Below are 10833 nucleotides of genomic sequence, written 5' to 3' on the forward strand. Positions count from 1 at the left end.
TATAATAAATTAATATTGTTTTATTGTAATCCTCCTTCTTCAACAAAGCGCAATTTAATCAATTCAATTAAATTTTATGAAAAAGTAGCAATTTAAATTTTATTTTTAAGTACCTAACCAATCAAAGGTTATTTCATATTTTGAACTAAACGAAAGACTCAAAATTAAATGCTTCCTACCTTTATTAAATTCAAAAGTTCTATACACTTGGTATAGAACACGTTCGCACTATATCGTCATTTTCTTCCAAAACTCTGTTGGCTTTAGTAATTTAACCCGTTTTCAACTAAACTGTACCTAAATATTGTAGCGTTAAACCAAGTTAGGTATCCTTAGCGATGTTAGCGCCTTTAATATAAGCGTTTAATTTCCCACTACAACACATGCTTATCTATTCAGTTGTTACCTAGGCAATTAGTTTTAGTAAAATATGTTTAGGAACAAAAACAAAACCCCGGGTCGTGGTCTTTATCATGTTCTTAAACCACTTCAAGAAAAGGGGAAGATTCTCAATTCGACAAATGCTTTTTGGTGATGTACATAATTATATGAGTATGGTTAGGTTGGTCCTATTTGCGATAAAGATCTTTGGAGATGAAGGACGGAACTCCTCAATTGAAACGGGAAAGCCGTTTAAACGCACAACGCCAAAAACGCTAAATGCTAAAATTAAAATTGTGGCGTTTTTCGATGATGAAAGTTCACTTACGCAAATACCAAAGAAGCATAAAAAACAGCAAATGCGAAAATCGAACTGTTCAGACTGGACATACCAAACCTAAAATTTCGAGTGTTCTCAATAAATATTAAGAATTCTCAAATAAGTGACTCTTGAATTTTAAGGGCCTCTTAAATTTTAAAGGCCTTGTTATATTTGTATATACTTTAATTTAGTTTTTAGAGCAAAGTCTTGGCATATGGCAGTTCACGTACGTGCTTTGGCGTTACGCGATTCAGCATTTCCCGTACCTATGTGTGGCATTATGCGGCATTCTGCGTACGTATTTATGTTATTTGGCAATTTGCGTTTTTGGCGTTGTACCTATGTTTATATTACGAGCACGGAGCAAATCACTCGCATTCATTACTACAGTTTGTAAATACCTAGTACTTATATCTACTTTTCAACCACATTGATTTGAATAAATATCTCACTTAGGTTTTTCGCAACTGACGTTCATATTAGCAGCACGGGGGTATGTGACAAAATGGCACTCCCAAAAGTAAGCCCTTTTGAGATGGCGATGTTGGACGCCGCACTTGGCAATGTCAAATACAGTGAAGACCTGGCAATAGCCTGGAACAGGGAACACATGAGACACGAGTGTACATCTGGCAAGATTGGATCGAAAAATGAATTTTTATGCTGGAAAAATCTCGAACATATTATAACACCCTGCATCGGTACAAAAGTGGTGTAAATAACTTTCTTTTGATATAGAAATAAAAAGTAAACTGTTTACTTTTGCTGTCGATAAAAAAAATCAAATCATATCAAAACTTATTGAATATTTTTGTAAATGTAAAAAAGTATACAACCTCTTCATTTGGAGTCTTTGTAATTTGTTTTAAATATACTTAATAAGTAAAAAAATACACGTTTGGTTACAATTTTACAGAGTTTCTTTTAATCATTTTCCCCACTTTCTTATTGATATCTACCTATCAAATAAAAAAGGTAAAAAGTAGCTGTTGGTATAAAATTTAATATCCATTTTAATAATTATCTGCTAGCTTTTGAACCGTTTAAGTGACTTTGACGGCTCATACTACTCATACAGGCTACCCCTAGCCTGCATTTTCGTCCCTTTTAAATCACCTATCCTTGGAACATCAATCTGACATAGTAAAAGCTTTATGAGGTTACAATATCAACAGTTTATGGGTCATTAACCAGTTCATAAATACCCGATCACTGTTTGCTCTATCAGCTAATAACGTTGACGATGAGTTAACAGCTTTGAACCTATGACAAACCGAACGCGTACCTTGCCCCGCGTTGTAGGGCTAAAGCTACCGACATAATATTGTTTTGTACCTACGAAAGCGTTGCATTTTAACTTCGCGTACATACTTTGAATGTCACACTGAAATTGATGCAACACTCCAAGAGGTAATATTTCCCGAGTGTAACGCAGATCGCTTGCAGTCTTTAGGAAGTTTGTTCGCTATTAAGATGACAAATGATTCAGACGTGAAAGAATCATTGCTTTACTACGGTTTTATCACGATTGCAGAGGAAAATAACATCAATTTCTTTTCTGATTTTCTGCAAAAATTTTGTTTTTTATTGCTGTTTTTATAGGAGTTATTATTCGTATTACTTACATATTACTTACGTATTACTTTTAGTTTCATAGTAATAATGCAAGGGCAAACGTTGCATATTGCACGTCGGGCGCTAAAATGAAATCCATACTAATATTATAAATGCGAAAGTGTGTCTGTCTGTCTGTCTGTCGGTCTGTCTGTCTGTCTGTTAGCTTTTCACGGCTCAACAGTTTAACCGATTTTGACGAAATTTGGTACAGAGATAGCTTGCATCCCGGGGAAGGACATAGGCTTTTTATCCCGGAAAATTGAAGAGTTCCCACAGGATTTTTAAAAACCTAAATCCACGCGTACGAAGTCGCGGGCATCAGCTAGTTTTGTATAAAAAATACAACACCGATTGTTTGACGCCACGTCACAGGGCCGCGCACTGCTAGTGCTTGAACAGTAAAACTGCGCCACTAGGCGCTATAACGCAGCGATAGTCACGCGTTCTGTTTGACGAAAACTTTATACAATACAATATCGTAATATCGACTTTATACGTTTTGGCAAGTTTGATTACAATCAATAACACGGTTACTTTCACTGCATGATTTCCAATAAAGTCTTATTTCCATTGCTCTAAAACTTCTTTGATACACAGCATGCGGTGATTTACTTTAAGTAAGATTCGATAAGTAGGTAGGTATGTATTTAAATTTGAATAAGCAAAGTATTAAATTGAAAGCAAACCCCAATATAAATGAAATCTATTCAGTAATCAGACTCAGAAGCAGCCCCTTGTTTGAAAATATATCTGAATAAAATATTTTCATATTTTGCCTCTTTTAAGCCGCTGCTTCGGGGGCTTATTTTATCCTCATCCCAACCCATTCATTCCAGCTATTCAACTCAAAGTCATAATTTTAATGAGGTCATAATAGTAGAAACACATTTGCGAAACGCCACCGCCACGGCAAATCTATAGTATTTTATATGGCCAGAAACATAACTATTAATACTCGACGCGACTCAGAAATTTCGGGCACTCTAGTACGATGTGCTCAGCTGTTTCTGGGCTTTCGCCGTCGCAGTCGCAGAATGGGTCAGGCGCCAGCTTAAATTTGTGCAGGTAGGCTCTAAAGCCCCCATGTCCAGTGAACAATTGTGCCAATATATTGTTAAAATTTAAGGTCCCTATAATCTTGTACGCCTCCCTGACGTCCGGCAGCATCTTCTTAGTAGTGGCTCCTTTATTGTCCTCTGTGTACCTTGTCTGCCAAGCGTCCAGCGTTGAATCCCTGATGAGACGCCTGGCAAAAGACGTAGGGAATCTGCAGTAGGTGGGCATCGTTTTTGATTTAAGAGCTTAGCGAGTCTTAGCGAGCTCGTCTGCCCTCTAATTTTCCTGGGATTCCCACGTGTGCCGTTATCCAGTAAAACTCCACCTCGCCTTCATTCTTAATCACCTCATCCACGAGGGCCCGTGTTTCCGCAATGATGGGATGGAGAGCAGTGGGGTTGCCCAGGCTTTCGAGGGCAGATCTTGAGTCTGAAAGAATTAGCGCTTTCTTTAACTTTTTATGCGTTAGTATGGTTTTGACTGCCTCCTTAAGAGCCACCGCTTTGGCTTGAAAGACGGAGCAGTAGCTAGCAAGAGACAGTTTCTTTGTCAGCACCTCCTCCTTGTTGACAAAACAGACGATAGCAGCCCCGACTTTATTATCCATCTTGCTGCCGTCAGTGTATATTTCCGCCAGCCCTCTCTGTTGTAGCTTCGTGAGGTCTTCCCCATCGTTCACCAGCCCGTGTCCAATCCTTCTCCGTAGAGCGGGGTGGGGCAAGTCATACGGGCTGATGTCCAGCTCAACCTCTCTTCCTGGCAGTTGTGGCAGCTCCTCTCCCTTTTTTACTAGATTGTATAACCTTCGCCTCTCCAGGGCGCGCAGATCAAGGGGCAGTATCCCAGCCAAGATGGTGCTTGCTGGGAGGGACACTGTCCTGTGCCCTTTAATTATAAGGATGGCGAAGGTCCTGGTTACTCTGTCTAGCATGACTTTAATTTGGGCCGTGTGGCACTTTCCAGCCCATACGTTGGCCGCGTACATCATACTAGGTTCCACGACCGAGATATAAATTGTTTTGAGAATTTCAGGGCAGAGGCCCCAATGAGCCCGTGCAGTTCTGGTTACCTTTTTGTATAGCTTTATTGTTTTTGCGGTGATTTCTTTTATATGCTGAACATAATTTAAATTTTTGTCAAGAGTAAGTCCCAGGATCCTAAGCGTATCCTTTCCTTGCAAGTCAACATCTTCCATTTGTATTTTTGGTTCAAGGTACTTCAGTTTCTTTGTTACGGTCATGACCTGGGTCTTATGTGGGGCGAATCTTAATTTGTTGTCCGCTCCCCATTTAGTTATTTTCCTTAGCAGATTATTCATTATTATACCGATGGAGTCTCCGTCCTTTCCAGTGCCGATAATAAGGATGTCATCGGCGTACGCCTGCACATGAGCCCCGAGGCCGGTCGTTTCTTCTAGTAAGCCATCTAGCAGTACGTTCCAGAATAGAGGGCCGCACGTGGACCCTTGGATGCACCCTTTATTAGTTGATTTGCACACTTGCGCTCCTGCGTAGTTGACTTTGACTACCCTTGATGATAGGTAGCCAGCTATCAGGTGGACAAGAGACTGGTCCACCTTCTTCTTAATAAGCTGGTTAAGTATAGCTGGCCATCAGGCATTATCAAAAGCACCCTCTATATCTAGTGAAACAAGGGTGGCCATCTGTCTATTATAATATGCGCTTTCAACTATCTGGACCGCATCATATAGGGCGTCCTCCGTGCTTTTTCCAGGCATGAATCCGTACTGCCGTTTGCTCAAGGTCTCATCATTCCCTAGTTGCCACAATAGGCGATTTACTGTAATTTTCTCCAGAACTTTCCCCAAAATTGGGAGTAGGCCTATTGGGCGGTAGGATTTAGGGGATGTGTAATCCTCTTTCTGAGGTTTAGGGATGACTTTTATAATAGCTGATTTGGCCCAATACAATTAGTGATATAATTGCACTACTTTCCCCAGGCCTTGGGAAAGTAGTGCAATTGTAGGCATTTGTTGTAAATGGCGAGAAGCACTTCCGGGCACACCTGATATGCTTTGTAACAGATGTCGGCAGTGAGTCCATCTTCCCCGGGAGCCTTTTTGGGACTCATATCGGCTAGAACTACCTCTACCTCGTCTCTGGTGAAGTTAACCGTAGTTTCCTTTGCTTTATCCTTATTCAACTCAATCAATCGGTTTACTTGGTTTCTGAGTGTTCTGTGTTCGTTTGAGTCCGTGTTAGGGTCGTCGAGTGGGTAAAATGTGTCGGCGAGCAGGTTGGCCGACTGCAGAGGATCAATAATAGTATTTGTTACAGGAGATTTGAGCAATTTGTCCTCACTGTATTTATTGTCCTTTTTAAGAATGCGATAGATACTCTGCCACATTGTTTCCTTCTTCTGGCGCGAGCAAAACTTCTTCCAACTGCAGGTGATTGTACTCGTTATCAGCTCCTTATACTCGGCCAAGGCCGTCTCGTCTCCTACGAATGCTCTTCTTCTCAGGTTTGCCTTTGATATTTTGCGTCGTTTCCTAACCACATCTGCTTTTTTAGCTGTTATTTCAGGAGTCCACCATTCGCTCTTACCCAACTTAACCTTGGCCGAGATTTTAGGGATAGTCATCTCACATGCCTGCTGGATGCTGCTTATAAAGGTGTTGACTATTTCCTCTAGGTCTGTTGAGTAAGCAGTATTATGGATATTTTCCGTGTTAACATGTCCATTGTCCTTCAGCCAACCGGGAATGCAAAGCACAAGTAAAAGCGCTCCAGTCGGCTTTGGACGTATTATACTTTCTCGTGGAGTTCCTTTTTGCTGAGCTAGGCTCGTTTCCATAAAAGTTCAAGTAAAATAAGATGCATCTGTGGTCTGATAGCGTGACCGTTTGTAGGTTAACTTGCCAGTTGGTGACCCTGTGTAATATTTCGTGGGTCGCGAAAGTTACATCCACTATACTACTATAAATTTGGTTATTCCTGACCGCAAAGAAAGTTGGTTCGCTACCTTCATTTAAGACTGTCAGATTAAAACGGGCTAGAGATTGGACCACCGCAGATCCCCTTACGTCCTCCTCCCCGCAGCCCCACCAGGGACTCTTAGCATTTATATCGCCGCCAATGATGAGATTCGGCGTATCGAGACTGTTGACTATTCTCTCGATGGTGTTCAAATCTTCTTCTATATCTGCTTCTTTTTCTAAATATAACGATACAAAACCTAATACGATGCCATTTAGCTTGGCCTTACAAGCTACGATGTTTTCCGTAATTAGCTCCGGGTTAACAGTTATGTCCATATTAGGATCCGTAAATAAAATCGCCGATTTGACCGGTTTTATTCCGGTCCCGGGTGTCTTTTTGAACAATTCTGCAGTTGCAAGAAATCTGTGCATCGGAACCCACATACGGTTCTTGAACAAGCACCAGGGCAATATTTTGGTCAGAAGCCGCCTGAAGGCACTCTTTTTGGGCAGCGTATCCTCTACCCAAATTGATCTGTGCCACTTTCATCTGTCTCAATGTTTTATTTCATCTGTCTCAAAAGCCCCCACTGTATTAGACTCGAGACCATGGTGCCATGAATTTTGTGAGTTTTGTGAGTCTCTTACTCCCGCATTTTTGCCCGGAACGCCCGTTTCAACAATATAAGACCGAGCTACGCGCAATTCGGTCCCATTCTAATAAAATCTGATTGATCTACTGAACACGTCTTCGCTCCGCTTCAGTGGAAACACTCTCTAAAACCGGTTCTACCCAACATGTCGCATGCAGTAGTAGGTATAGGTACCCTATGTTTCAATAAAACACCTGATGCAATTTTCTCTGTGAAATGTAAAAAGCATGCTGGCGTGGCGTGGCCCCTAGTATAGTAAGGTTGATTTATTCTACGCTGATTGTCAGTGCTGGCGACTAGGATGCAGCTAGTCAGCGCTCACCTGTTGTTCATTCAGGAACGCTTTAATAGTAACTCAAACAGCCACGCACTGCTCATCGTCGAGCGTCATATTTTAGAAACATTTTAAAGCGAATGCATATCTACATACATAGGTATGTAGATATGCATGCCAACGCAAACGATCAGCGCAGCGTGAGAAGATCATTAGGTTGGTTGCCGAGTAGATACACGCATGTTTCGACCGCGCGTCGCGTTAGCTGGGGATGTTACAAATATGTTTCTACCATAATTATCGTAAGGCAGAGTTAGCAGATTGTCACTGACGGGGCATATTACCACAAACGAGTATGTGAGAGGCTTAGTCGTCATCAATATCTGTAAACATGATCTCGATTCGCGCGAAATGAGAAATGAAGCTCTATCACGTTATGTTAGTCCGATGCGAGATTTATCGATGTTCTGATTCGGCTACATCGATTTGTGTCGAAGTGTTATTCGTTTTGCATCCATCACCTCATCTTGTTATTGGGTTTATCGATGCAAACACTTTACAAAATTCGCTGTAAGTAGGTATTTTGCAAGTAGAGTCGTAGAGTCCATCTTCTGAAGGTAAAACCGCGTCCACGGGAAAACATATTGTGCAGCGTTCTGAAAAATGACTGTGGTGTTGCGTGCTGGTACTTAATGATTGTTTTATTAACCCCCGACCCAAAAAGAGGGGTGTTATAAGTTTGACGTGGGTGTCTGTGTATATCTGTCTGTGGCATCGTTGCTCCTAAACTTCCTCAAAAGGAAAAACGGAACCCTTATATCCTCATATAAGCTGTGATAGCCTAGTGGTTAGGCACCTTCTAATCGGTGGTCGGGGGCTCGATCTCAGGCACGCACCTCTAACTTTCGGAGTTATACCTATGTGTTTTTAGTAATTAAATATCACTTGCTTTAACGGTGAAGGAAAACATTGTGAGGAAACCTGCATGCCTGAGAGTTCTCCATAATGTTCTCAAAGGTGTGTGAAGTCTACCAATCCGCACATGGCCAGCATGGTAGACTATGGCCAAACCCTTCTCACTCTGAGAGGAGACCCGTGCTCTGTAGTAAGCCGGCGATGAGTGTTCATGATGATGATGATGGTGATATCCTCACTATTATCCCAAGGAAACACCTACCTCATCTGAATAATGAGTCAAATGAGAATAGAAATGAGTCAGAATTACTCTAATACGACATAATATAGTGGTCATCGTATACATAGGTCTTTACGCCACGCACGCGACGCAGACTAAGTGGGTTTTTAATTTATAGACTAGCGCTTGACTGCAATCAGACCTGCTCGCAAGTTATGATATTAAATAGAAGGGGAAAACCATACAAATTATGGAAGAATATCGCTAAAATATTAGTAGGTTAAGGGCAATTCACACTTATTGGGCAAATTACGGCAAATAGATACATAACGTCGAAATCGCGTTAGTGTTATCAGCGAACATGATCAGCATTCGAGCGAAATTAAATGCTATTGGGATAGTACTGTGCCAATTTCATCGGCAAGTAATATGTTTGGCTCGTTTGGCGTGAAGATAAGATAAATGTTACAAGTTTGCTATAAATTGATCTGTAGCTGTGAATGAAAATGATTGTTTTTAGGCAAACTTTGTCTTCTATGTGCAGGTTTTATGGAACTGAAGGTTTTGTATGGTCTTTATAATGAGAATTTTAATACCAATGCAATGCAATCCTGATAGAGCATTCTGCACTGTCTCTTTTACAAAATCGTAGGAGACAATACATCAAAGTCGGGGCTAGCTAGTGGCTTTACATTCTTGTCCAAGATATGATTCAAACCTTCAAGTAAACCTACCTAAATTATAGACCTAAAAATAGCTTCGTTTTTAGCTAACAACAATCAATCTTGTGTAACTCAACCATCGATGTACAGTACAAACACAACGGAAAGGTCAAAAAAGCAATTAAAAGTTCAAGACTCTAAACTCACATGTTTGTGTGGAGAAATTGAGGGATTCTTCCCGTAAAGCTCGAGATTACGTCCTTGTTTTTATTACGAAATCCATCGAGTGACGTAACATGTTACAATAAAAAGGAAACCTCATCTCATCTCTGTGTGATCAAAGCTTCGAGCGTTTGCAGTAAAGAGAAAAAGTATAACCCATATTGGATTGTTCTTGTTTCGATAAAAACCATGTTCGATCCAATTTTTTCCACCACTATCTGCTATTGGTGGAACAAAGTTATCAAAACTAGGTTGGTAGAATAGAGCCTGGTTAAACAAGCCTGAAACTAGAATCAGAATTTTATTTATTGCGTTGAATTCGGTGCTGACATAATAATTATTATAATGTATCCGAGACATGGTCGCCTATAGGACTTATAAAAAACTTAGAGTTACTAAGCAGGCGATGGAGATTTACTCGATTTGTGATGGGTAGCCGAAACTATATTCTTCTCCAAGCCCTTATAAATTTTTTCTAAGAGACCTTATGAAATTAAAATAACCCATATCCATACTTTAATACATATTACAAATGCGAAAGTGTGTCCGCTTGTCCGCCTGTCTGTCTGTCTGTTAGCTTTTCACGGCCCATCCGTTTAATTAACCGATTTTTTATGTTTGTTACAGCTTGCATCCCAGGGTAGGCTATTTTTGATCCCGGAAAATCAAAGAGTTCCCACGGAATTTTTAAAAACCTAAGTCCACGCGGACGAAATTGTAGTCGCGGACATCATAGCTAGTAGGTACTTTTTTAGGTTACTTAAAGTCTACTGCTGAAATACGGTAGATATATCTGCAGACACACCCAATGTTTCGTAACAACATTTGCGTAAGCAAGGCTAACTACTAGGAAGTTGGGAGAAAAATTGTAGGAACCTGGCAAAAAGCCCAGGTATTTCAAAAACTGAAATTTTTCAGAAACTGGTAAAAGTTATACGCACGGAACAGTTTTCTGTTCCGTGGTTATACGTATAAGTTTGGGTCATCAATAGGGATATACACTAGCTACGAGTAGGTACGCTAAAAGGTTGGTATGAAGTATGAAGGATTAATTCTGCGCAAACTACTCGATCTTTCTTTCGATATGTTACAGCAACTACAGGAAACCCTAGGATACAGTACAACGTAATATTTATCAAGTCTTAATGGTAAGCTGCTCTGAAAAAATCACATGCTTGCTCGGTAAATCGGCTTTACCTCTGAGACTGAGATCTATAGAGTCAAAAGTAAGCTCTCTTATTCTTATTCTTAAAGTCAAAGTGCGCTCTATAGATTTCAACCTTAGAGATGCAAAAGTCCAAATCATAATAGGTAACTAAAAGTAGTTTGAATTCGGCGTTTAGTGACCGCTCGCTCCGTCGCCGTCCGTCGGTCCGTCATTTAGGTACCTCAATCGTAAAACTCAGAGCTCTGGCTGGGACCGGCTACACGCTTAGTCTTGCCTATGAGCTTATCTACACAAGATACTAGCCAGTTTGCACAGCTAAGTGCGTGTGTGTGGACGGAAAAAACCGCCGCTGGAGCAATGGTCGGCTTGAGATTGGACTGCGCAGTTCTCAGTCTTGCCTGT

The 10833-nt window shown here is 40.8% G+C and overlaps 1 protein-coding gene across 2 annotated transcripts in view; it reads left to right on the forward strand.

Annotated features, from left to right (window-relative positions):
- Nucleotides 1-10833, forward strand: part of LOC117991415 (protein split ends-like) — an 87866-nt gene that overhangs the window by 42013 nt on the left and 35020 nt on the right. The window lies entirely within an intron of this gene.

The sequence above is a fragment of the Maniola hyperantus genome, chromosome 19 (genome assembly GCF_902806685.2).
Source record: "Maniola hyperantus chromosome 19, iAphHyp1.2, whole genome shotgun sequence".
Lineage (NCBI taxonomy): Eukaryota > Metazoa > Arthropoda > Insecta > Lepidoptera > Nymphalidae > Maniola > Maniola hyperantus.